Source organism: Lepus europaeus, chromosome 20 (genome assembly GCF_033115175.1).
Source record: "Lepus europaeus isolate LE1 chromosome 20, mLepTim1.pri, whole genome shotgun sequence".
NCBI lineage: Eukaryota > Metazoa > Chordata > Mammalia > Lagomorpha > Leporidae > Lepus > Lepus europaeus.
In genome coordinates, this window is record NC_084846.1 from 48,576,235 (window position 1) to 48,588,516 (window position 12,282).

The window sequence follows — 12,282 nt, forward strand, 5'->3', positions numbered from 1 at the left end:
GGGCCGTGACTGTGGCACAGTTGGTTAAGTCTCTGCCTGCGGTGCCAGCATCCCATATGGGCGCCAATTCTAGTCCCAGCTGCTCCACTTCTGATCCAGCTCTCTGCTATGGCCTGGTAAAGCAGTAGAAGATGGCCCAAGTGCTTGGGCCCCTACGTCCACATGGGAGACCTGGAGGAGACTCCTGGCTCCTGGCTTCGGATCAGTGCAGCTCTGGCCGTTTGGGCCATTTGAGGAGTGAACCAGCAGATGGAATGTCTCCCATCTCTGCCTCTGCTTCTCTGTAACTATGCCTTTCAAATAAATAAATAAATATAGATAAAATAAAATGCACACGGTTGAAAACCATTGGTTTAGATTGTGTGTGTGTGTGTTTACACACTCCTATTGAAAAGAATAAAACTGTTTATGAATAGCTAGTCTCAAAGAACTTCAGAAGCCTGTTTTGCTTGCTTCTTTGTTAACATTAAAATGAATAATGTTGTATTGTTCTTATCCTTACCACACCAGCTGAATTCTAAGGTTAAAATATATAATCTCTACTAAAATCAATAATAGCAGCCAGAATTGATGGAGTGTCCACTATGTGTAAAGCACCATGCTGGGTTTCTTTATAAACTTTATTTAATCCTACAACGCTCAAAAGTAAATATTATTACATCTATTTCACAGATTAGGAATCTGAAACTCTGGAGAGGTAAAAACAACACAGCTTAAAACACAAATTCATAGAAAGCATCTTTTCCAGCCTCCTTCTACTTTCCAATTCTATTTCCAATTTCTAAAACAAAAATTGATCTGGTTTTACATCTACTTATCCTGAAGTCAAGTCAGCATGTTTCAGCATGTAGAACGATGTTTCCCAACTAATATCAAGAACTGAATGTTGACACCACCACTGTCTTTATTTTGGCTTTAAAATTATTTCAGTAAAGTGAACAAACTTTGAGAGACTGTCTCAAAAATGCATTTTAAATACTTTCTCTCTCTTTCAGACTTGAATTGAAAATGAAATGCCCCTGACTGCAGAAGAGCAGTGAAAACAGAGATATTTGAAACCATAAATATGCTTTGGGTGACGGCTTACCAGATTTACTTGCACATAAATCATCCCAGAAGCAGACTTATATCCTATGCATTTCCATATAATTTTCAACTTCTGGTAAATAGCAACCCTGAACAAAAAAAACTCCTAGAAAATGGAAAGGACCCAAAAGGGTTGTGTCCTTTACTGTCAAGTGTCACACAGTTTGTTTACAAAGTAAAATATTTTTTTCTAGATGAAATTTTCACAAGCTTAGCTTCACTTAAAGGGGATGTTGGTCCACAAAATGCCATACAAATGAGAAGAAGATGTTCTGATGAGTCAAGCCATTGTCAACAAAATGAAAAAATATTTTCACAAGAAATAGCTTTTCAGAAAGCTTTATAGTAGCTTTTAGGTAATTGTCAGTGAAAAAAAAATCAGTAAATATTTCATCTTCAAAATTCAAATGAAAGACAGAATTTTCTATTATATGTAAAAACAAAAAAATTCTACTTACACACAGTGTTGTAGTCTTTCTAGAAAAATTAATGCTACCTCAGCATTTCTCAAAGTCAGAGAAACGAACTGGATTCAAAACTAAGAAAAACTTTTGGTATAAATCACTGTAATTCAGTTTTTCCCATGCCTGCAAACAAACTTACCAATGCAGTAGAAATTAGCATTTATTTTGAAAAATGTTAATTTCCTCATATTAGTATTAAATGCTCACGATAGTTTTATTCTTTTCACTTTTCAATTGATTGTACTGACCCATTTACATGAACTTTACATTGGGTTCAATAAGAAATAACCTCATAATGAACAGGCTGACAGCGTGGGAATCAGAAGACTCAATCAAGTTCGACTTCCAGGTCTTTCTCATTCTCTACTTTGAGACAATGATGTGATACGTAACATCCCAAGTTCCTCATCTCTCACATTCTGGTTCTACTGCCCACCTTCAAAGACAGATTTGAGAACAAGATAATGTACATGAAAGAATTTTAAAACTATAAATTTTAAAGGTACAATCTAAAGAAAATTGGGCCTATGAAGTGAAAGACAGAACAAAGGAGGCATTTGGTGCAGTACTTAAGTCACTGGAATAAGAATGTAACTGAAAAGTGAGTGTATTCTCAACCATTGCTTATTCAAATACTGTTATTCACCATTAATGAATCGAAGTCACTGAGGAGAAATATTTCATGCCGTAGGGGCCAGTATTGGGGCTCATTGTTTAAACTACTGCTTGAGAACAGCATCCCATAGAGGAGCAGCCATTCAAGTCTCAACTGTTCTGCTTCCAATCCAGCTTCCTGCTAATGTGTCCAAGGCAGCAGAAGACATTCCAAGTACTTGAGCCTCTGCCACCCTTGCAGGAGATGAGGATGGAATTCCGGGGTCATGTCTTTGAGCGGGCATAGCCTTGGCTCTTGTGGCTATTTGAGAAGTAATCAATATATTTTAAACTTCTCTTTTTCTCTTTCTCTCTTTCAAACCCTGTCTGCCTTCAAATAAATAAATAAACCTATATAAATATGTTATGCCCATTGTTTAGAATAAATCTTAACATTTCTTTCTTAAAATACAAGTAGTTTATTTATTTATAAATGTATACAATACTTACTAACAAAAAATAAAACATCAATGCATTAGAGATACACTGGTAGTTCTGCTAACCTCCTTGAAATTTAATAGATAAACATCTATTTGTATCCAATATGCATTTAATTATATCAAAAATTAAAGCCAAAATAAAAGAATAAGAGAAGCACCCAGTTTGGAATCAGACTCCTACTCATTTTACTCCCCTAACCTATTTTATTATCAGTAAATCATGAGTGGTTCCACCTACAAATCTCACAGAGTTGCATTGAGGATTGAAAGAGATAGCCTGCAACATGCTTAGGGTAGTGTTTGGAATCTGGTATGTGTTCAATAAATGTTTTCTACCTTTTCTATTTAGTGATCAGATTGGAAATTGACTAGTTTTTCAAATGAGTAATTTGTATATTATATGTAGCTACTCTTACAGGACACATACAGAGAGTAGAGGCATAAATTAAATTTACATCTATTGGAACCTACTAATGAGAATATAGCAAAACATTTAACCACCCAGTCTTGGCATTTTATTTTGAATTTGTCTGATTGAAATCAATCTCTTTAAAAGAACTTGGAATGGATTATTTTACAGAAAATATAATTTTAGGTTAATGTATATCATGTTTCCAGCTTCAAAGACTGTGAATCTCAGGCAAAGTCCACATTTAATAGAATAACAGAACAGGAAACTTAGTATCTTAAAGGTCTCTTAACATTCTTAAACAGTTGCAAATAATTATTTGATTTTTCTCAAGAATTTAATGGCAGCATCAAAATAAAAATTCAGTCAAATGTGATTCGCAAAAACAGATATTCTACCAGAAACCAAAGCATGTAAATTAGCTGTATCTTCTCCTGATATATCACCTGGAGCCTTAAATAGAATATCTCAAAGACCTGATGAGGCAGCTCTCTGGAGCAGAGGTGTTTCATGAAGCAGCTGACCCAGCACTGTCAAAAACAGAGGCCATACATCTTTCATTGACTGATACTCACAGTATCTGCTGCAATCAACCACATGCTGTCTATAGAGAACACAGCATAAAATAGAGCCATGGATGGGTTAATGGTAAAGGGGCTTTTTAAAGTATACTGTAAACCTAGTAATCAAAATAAAGGTGGGTTGCCTATGTTAATATTTACAACCACATACTTGATACTCTGGAATACTACAAAAATATAGAAGAACATTTCATAATGGAAAAACGTCTCAATTTGTAAAAAAAAAAATCCTAGATGTGTGTATACCTAGTAATAGAGCCAGAAATTATACTATAGCTTCAAAAACCATGAAGCAAAAAATGGCAGAAATGTGAGAAGAAATAGACAAAGAGGAGAAACAGACAAGAGTAAAAATAATATTTTCAAAGTTCAGCATTCTTTCAGTGATGAAAAATAATACACAAATTTCACAAGGCTATAGAATATATTATAGAATAGTTATGTTATATAATATCTATACTATACATTATACTATCATTGAGTTTGGTGATTGACATTATACAACAATGTAACAAATAGCACAGCACACATTCCTGTCAAGGGAATATAAATAAACCATGCACAAAGTAGACTATATACTGTTCCATAAAATACATATCATTAAGATTAGGAAAATTGAAATTACACAGAGTATTTGTGATCATAGTGGAGTGAAAGTGGGCATCAATGGTACCAGCATTGTGGCCTAGCAGGTTAAGCCTCAGCCTGTGATGCCAGCATCTCATATGGATGCTGGATCAAGACTCAGCTGCTCTACTTCCATTCCAGCTCTTTTTAAGCAATTTATATATTTATTAAAGGTAATTGTACACTTATTATACAAACTGTTTACTCAGAAGAAATGAAACATAGGTCCACTCAAAGGCTCCTTAACAAATTTTCACAATATCTTTATTCAAAATAATTCAAATCTGGAAGTAACCCAAGTGTCCATCAACAGATGAATAAAACAAATTGAAGTACTTCTATGAAATGGAACAGTAGTTGGCAATAAAAAAAAAGATAAACTATTGGTTCAAAGACAGTACAATGAATGAATCCCAAAATCATAATGGCAAATCAGACATAAAGAGAATAGTCTCCTTGATTTCTTCTTATGAAATGCTAGAATAAGAAACCTAATCTATAGTAAAACAGGGTTTATTGGATGCGATGGGTGATTGACTACAAAAGGGCACAAGGTAATATTTTATATCCATGGATATGTCCTATGTCTTGATTTTAGTGGTAGCAGTTACATAGCTACATACAAATTTATTGAACTAAATACTTAAGAAGTGATTTGCTCTTTATTATGTATAAATTATATCTAAACAAATGTGATCTTAAAATATTCATTCACAAAAAATGTAATTTTACATTTATAATTAAGAGCAAATATCACCAGCAAATAAATATTTTACTAGCTACAGTTTGTCTTAGGGTGAATAACCTAGAAACATTTCCTGAGACAAAAGTTGAAGAGGTGAATTTAGGAGGCATCAGAAACGAATAGAGAATCAAAGAAGTGACTATGTAAGGCAGGGAAGAGAAGAAACTCAGTTAAGGGTGCACCATCAATTAAGTTGTTACCTGTGGCTTGGTGAACCAGAATATAGAACATATCACAGTCCAGGACTGCCTTATTCACTGTTGAAAGCCTCCTAATAGGCACCAAATAAGCAGCAGTTCCAGGAATTCTGGGCTGCTGTGTATGGGGCAAGGTAAACTCCAGTAGACAGGAGAAGCTTTCAGGACAAGCAATGCAGATGCTGGTGGCTGAAGTTGAGTAAATGCGACCTGACATGATGAGAAGAGCGGCCACATGGGTAGGACGCTGCAATGTCTGCCCAGTTAATACTGGACAAGAACCACTGGCAGCTCAAAGTACACCGCTAATTCAGAAACTTTAGCCACAGAGGTATGTGAGTCAAAGACAATTTCAGATATTTTATACTTTTATTTCCACGTAGTTTTCAAGACTAGCACATCTTTTACAACTATAAAGATGTACACTAAATAAACTGGCACAAATCTGAAATCCTGTTTTATGCTATTCAAATATGCTGCAAAAAATAAATTATGTTGAATTTTAACATAAAATTAAATACAGATTACTACAAAAGAGAAAATAGAAGTATAATTTAAAGATGTTCTAATTATTCTTTCCTGTAATGTTATTTATTTCCCATAGAACTACATATTTCCCAGGATCACTCAGCAACAACAGATTTAGAGATAAAAACATTGTTAAAGACACTTAACAGTTATAGCTATCAAACTATTATTCTGCAACAGAACACTAAATGTTATTCCAAAGGCTTAAGAGAGTTAATTTAAATTTCTACATATGGAATAACAATTGTACTTGCTATGGTTTTGTTTTTTTTAAAATATTAATATGAGAATGGTCTCAACTGAATATTCAACTACCACATGTATTTACATTTCTAAATGAGTATCACGTCTACATATTTGATCTGTGAGCACAATACTTTTAAATCAATGTCTCCATACAGTATATTAATTTATACATATTAGCCAGGGCACAATAACATGCCCAATTATACAATCAATGCTTATGGACACGTGAATTATTATAGCCTTTCTGTTATGTGATTTGTAGCCTCTTTCCTGGTTTTCAAAGTTTTGATTGCACATTTTGGGACAATCTGAACTCGTCTAATAGTATTACTCTTAGATTTTGAAGAGGTTTTGCTGATCAACAGAGAATTCTCATGCCAACCCTTGATTTTATTTATTTTTGAAAACTTTTATTTAATGAATGCAAATTTCAGGTACAATTTTAGGAATATAGTGGTTCTTCCCCCCATACCCACATTCCCACCCACACTCCTGTCCTAACCCCTACTCCCTCTCCCATCCCGTTTTTATTAAAATTCATTTTTAATTAACTTCATAGACCGAAGATCAACTGTATACTAAGTAAATATTGCAACAGTTTGCATACACACACACACACACACACAACATATAAAGTACTGTTTGAGAACAAGTTTTGTAGATAATTCTCATAGTACAACTCATTAAGGACACAGGTCCTAAACGGGGAGTAAGTGCACATCAACTCCTGTTGTTGATTTAACAATTAACACTCTTATTTATGATGTCAGAGACCACCAGAGGCTTTTGACATGAGCTGCCAAGGTTATGGAAGCCTTTTGTGACCACAAACTCCATCAATATTTGGACAAGGCCATAAGCAAAGTGGAAGTTTTCTTCTACCTTCAGAGAAAAGTACATCCTTCTTTGATGGTCCCTTCTATCCACTGGGGTCTCACTCACAGAGATCTTTCATGTAGGATATTTTATTGCCACAGTGTCTTGGCTCTCCATGCCTGAATTGCTCTCATGGGCTTTTTAGCCAGATCCGAATGCCTGAAGGGCTGATTCTGAGGTCAGAGTGTTACTTAAAGTGATTGCCATTCTGCTGCAACACTTGATTTTAAATGATGTCCCAAATCTGTTTACAGATATTTTAGAATGAAATAATATGTTTAAATTATTGTTTTATTTATCCAAATTCTATTTAGTTAAAAATATATGTAAGCATAACTTTCTAGTGGGATCAATAATAATTTTAAATGCAGAAGGTTAAGTATAAACTAGATATATTTTAAAGTTATCTCCTAAGTCTTAAAATTTCCCTTTAGTGGCTCAGCTAATTAAGTGAAAGCATTAACTCTACGCATTGTTTCATAATTCCTAATTACATAATTTTGTTGTTCTTAAATTTTTGTTTATTGTTAAAGGCTGTTTCATAAATATGACAGAAAACAGGATCTCTCCTCCAAAAAAGGAATATATATATACAATTTGGGAAATTTCTTGGCCTCCATAAAAGTTACCTTTGGACCCCCTACTCAATTTGCAGATTATTTGTCACTCTTCTTAGAAAATAATTACAAATCATGGTCCAAAATTAAGCATAAAGAGATTTTCTATTTACCTGTTCTTTCCAGTTTGTACAATAGCAATTTTCCTTTCAAATTTGCAACAGTGGATTGATATAAGTTCTATGTGGAAGAAAATAATTCTGTGTTTAAAAAGTGACACTTAAAGAAAGTATATAAATCTCATAGAACTTTTAACAGCAACAAAGTGATATCATGCAATCAAAGATGAAAAAACACACTAACAAAATATAAAATTATTTCTTTCCCATGAATTCCAAATAGATGGACTAAACATGATAATAGAGATCAGTATGTACATGTTGGGGCCAGAGTTGTGGCATAGTGGGTGAAGACATCACCTGTGACGGCTGCATCACATACGGGTGCCAGTTCATGTTCTGGCTGTTCCACCTCCAATCCAGTCCTGGGAAAGCAGGGTAAGATGGCCCAGGGGTTTGGGCTCCTGCTACCCACATGGGAGACCTAGAAGGAGTTCTTGGCTTTGGCCTGGCCCAGCCCTGGCTGTTGTGACCATCTGGGGAGTGAACCGGGGGATGGGAGATCTCTCTCTCTCTCTCCTTCTGTGACTGTAACTCTGACTTTATATAAGTAAATTTTTAAAAGAATAAAGGAATGTAATTGCACATCTGTAACATTTAGTGATTTCAAATCAGGCTTTAAAATGTTTGCATCTACAGTGCATCTATCTGTATATGTAACCTGAACACACACAAAGAAATAATTCAGAGCAGGTGTTTGGTCTGGTACTTAAGAGGCCAGTAAGGTTGCATGGATGTGATGCTGTGCTCCAGCTCCTGACTCCAGCTTCCTGCTAGAGCAGACCCTAGAAAGCAGCAGTAGTGGCTCAAGTAACCAGTGGCCTGCATCCATGTGAGAAACCTGGATGAATTTCAGCCTGGCTCAGTACCAGCCTTTTGAGGCATCTGGGGAGTGAACTGAATCAGCAGGTGAGGGCCCATTCTTTCTCTCTCTCTCTCATTGCTGTCACCACGGTCTAAATGCATGTCATTATTATCTCTCATATGCATTATTACAGAGCTTCATCACTGCCCTCTCTGCATCCACCCTTCCTCCTCACAATCTATTCTCCATTATTCAGTGCTCCCTTTAAAATATGCCACTTCCTGAAAAGCCCATGAGAGCATTTCAGGCATGCAAAGCCAAGACACTAGGGCAAAAAAATGACCTAAAGGAAAGATCTCTGGGAGTAAGACCCCAGTAGAAAGAATGGGCCATCAAAGAAAGAAGTTCCTTTCTCTGCAGGGAGGAGAGAACTTCCACTTTGATGATGGCCTTGCCTAAATAAGGTCGGATTTTGTGAACTCAAGAGGCTTCCATAGCCTTGGCAACTCATGTCAAGAGCTCCAGTGATCACTGATGTCATAAATAAGAGTGCTAATTGTTAAATCAACAATAGGAGTCACTGTGCACTTGTTCCCTAGGTGGGACCTCTTTTCTTAATATGTTGTACTATGAGAATTAACGGTAAAACTTGTCTTCAAACAGTACTTTATATTTTGTTTGTATGGGTACAAACTGTTGAGATCTTTACTTAGTATAGAGTTGATCTTTTGTATATAAGGATAATTGAAAATGAATCTTAATGAAGAATGGGATGGGAGAGGGAGTAGGAGGTGGGATGGTTTGGGGTTGGAAGGTGGGTATTGTTAGGGGAGAACTGCTATAAGCCAAAAGTTGTACTTATGAAATTTTTTTATTTATTAAATAAAAGCTTTCTATAACAAAAATGCCATTTCACACCACTCATCTTTTTAAAACTCTCTAAATATTCCTTTCCACTCATAGGTAAAGTCAAAATACTGCTTCCTTTTTTAATTTTCCAAGATTCTCTCTGGTGCCCACTCTGCTCCAGCTGCTCTAGCCATTTTGTGTCTTTTTAAAAGCACAAGGAGCAATCCCCTGCCTTGAGCATTTTCATTTGCTATGCCTTGGCCATGGGACACTGTTTCCCTAAATAACCTAATGACTACTTCCCTTTGGGCCTTCAAGTCAACACAGATAATAGGAGCCACATCTCCAAGTGACCAAATTTTAAAAAATAAACAAATGACCGATTAAACCCCTAGACCTTCTCTCTGTTCTGTTTTCACAACATTTCGTATTACCAGGCATAAAGCATGTTTATTCAATGAGTGCTGTCTCTGCCCGTTAGATTCTGAGCTCTGTTAATACAGGGGTTTTTTCACTGCCCTATCCTTAGGACTTACAGTAGTGCATGACACACCTCAGGCATCTGATAAGTGTGTTGAATGAACGCATGCATACTCAGGTGGGAAGGTACACAGAGGGCTTGGTATCACACCTTCCTCATCCTCCTCCATGTCCTACTTCCGCTCTGTAGAAACCTAAGCCATATTTGGAAAACACTTACAAACCAAGACTCTCCCACAGAAACATAACTTTTAAAATATAAAAGCATGGAAATGAAGGAAGTGAGTTCAAGGTATAATGGAAAGAGTGTTAAATTGAGTCAAATTCCCACTACTATGCCTCTAAGATTTCCTGAAAATCTTATTCCTTCCAGTGGGTGCCTGTTTGAAACTGAGTTCATCACTTATTCCCAAAATGTAGTATTACCACTAAAAGTGGGTAGAGAAAACAGGTATGAGTTCAAAACACTATTTACCCTGTAATCACCTCTTTCTCACCTTTGTAATTATCTCAATATCATTATTTATGACAGATATTTGAGCCAATATAAAATTATGGACTCGTTGGATAGAAAGCATCGTAAAGGTCACAAAATTCTCTCTGCTTTTTTAATAAATTATGTTGTTCTTCAATGTCATTATTACCAAATGAAAACTCGCATTTCAAAGCACATTGGCAATTTACCTTTCCCAAAATGGATAGCAACAAATTCCATCAAGTTAATGAAATAATATTTAGCAGATGCTAATTTCAATGGGAATTCATGACTAGAGCCTAGGGAGATTACTGACGCCATAAACAAGAGTGTCAAATTGTTAAGTCAACAACAGGAGTCACTGTGTACTTACTCCTCATGTGGGATCTCTGTCCTTAATGTGTTGTTCAATGTGAATTAATGTTATAACTAGTACTCAAACAGTATTTTACACTTTATGTTCTGTGTGGGTGCAAACTGATGAAATCTTTACTTAATATATACTAAATCAATCTTCTGTATATAAAGATAATTGAAAATAAATCTTGAGGCCAGCGCTGCGGCTCACTAGGCTAATCTTCCGCCTTGCGGCGCCGGCACACCGGATTCTAGTCCCGGTCGGGGCACCGGATTCTGTCCCGGTTGCCCCTCTTCCAGGCCAGCTCTCTGCTGTGGCCAGGGAGTGCAGTGGAGGATGGCCCAAGTACTTGGGCCCTGCACCCCATGGGAGACCAGGATAAGCACCTGGCTCCTGCCATCAGATCAGCGCGGTGCGTCGGCCGCAGCGTGCCAGCCGCGGCGGCCATTGGAAGGTGAACCACGGCAAAAGGAAGACCTTTCTCTCTGTCTCTCTTTCTCACTGTCCACTCTGCCTGTCAAAAAAATAAAAAATAAAATAAAAATTAAAAAAAAAAGAAAAAAGAAAATGAATCTTGATGTGAATGGAATGGGAGAGGGAGCGGGAGATGGGAGGGGTGCGGATGAGAGGGAAGTTATGGGGGGGGGGGAAGCCATTGTAATCTATAAACTGTACTTTGGAAATTTATATTTACTAAATAAAAGTTTAAAAAAACAAAAAACAAAACAATAAAAAAGAATTGCAGAGAAAATGTAACTTTATCTTTCTATAATGGAATTTTTATCTTAAGCTTAACTTGTACCATACTGAGAAACTAAAATCGCAGCCAATTGATGTTGATACCAATTCATTTGGGAGTTCTCCCAATCTATTCCCAAGGTTGTATACAACTTTCACAGGACATACATAACACCATGGTGTTAGCAGCAGATAGCACTTGATTATATTGCCTCCCCAGAGACCCACATGCCAACTGGTCTCTAGCATTCAGCCCTGGCACTTTGTTCCTGCACATTCCTTGTCCCAGTCTCAAGCCCTCCGAAGTACTGGGCTCTGTCAAGTTTGCGCCACTCTTTCCAACAGAAAACTTTCAGCTGCTCTCATGGAACTTCCTGTACGCCATTCCCAACGGCACACCGGCTCCATGCAGCCATCTCAGCTCTGTTACCAGGCTTGCTGTTTCCTCAGATTCCATTCTAGAAGCAAGTACCTCTGCTTTCAGACCCTCAGGCCCCAAGTTCACCTGGCTGTTTCCTGGGGACACACAAGCATTCATAATCTTGCCTCCACTGATGAATTTCCCTCATTACATGAATAAGGAGCACATATTCTGAGCTGAGGAATCAATGAGATGAACTGACATTTTAGGATCTTAACTTTTTCCAAAAAACTGTAGGAAATGATACCGAATTCCTTTGAGGCCTCCCTTTTAATATGCAGAACTCAAGCTGAAGAAAAAGCAACAGAGAAAGTTTTTTTGGTCAAAACCAATAGCTTTGACAAATTTTCAAAAGAAATTCTCCAAAATTTTCTTCTTTGATTTTTGGTTTTGCTGAAGCAGATGCCTGAAAATTAGGAGTTTGAGCTTCTTAAATCAGGGGAGGCTCCCATGTTACAAAGAGGTAAATGAGGGCATAGACAGTGGTGATCACAGACGTTGTAAGACCCTACTAAAAATGACTACATGAGTAATATCTGAAAACTACCTACCAAAAACCAAAAAACT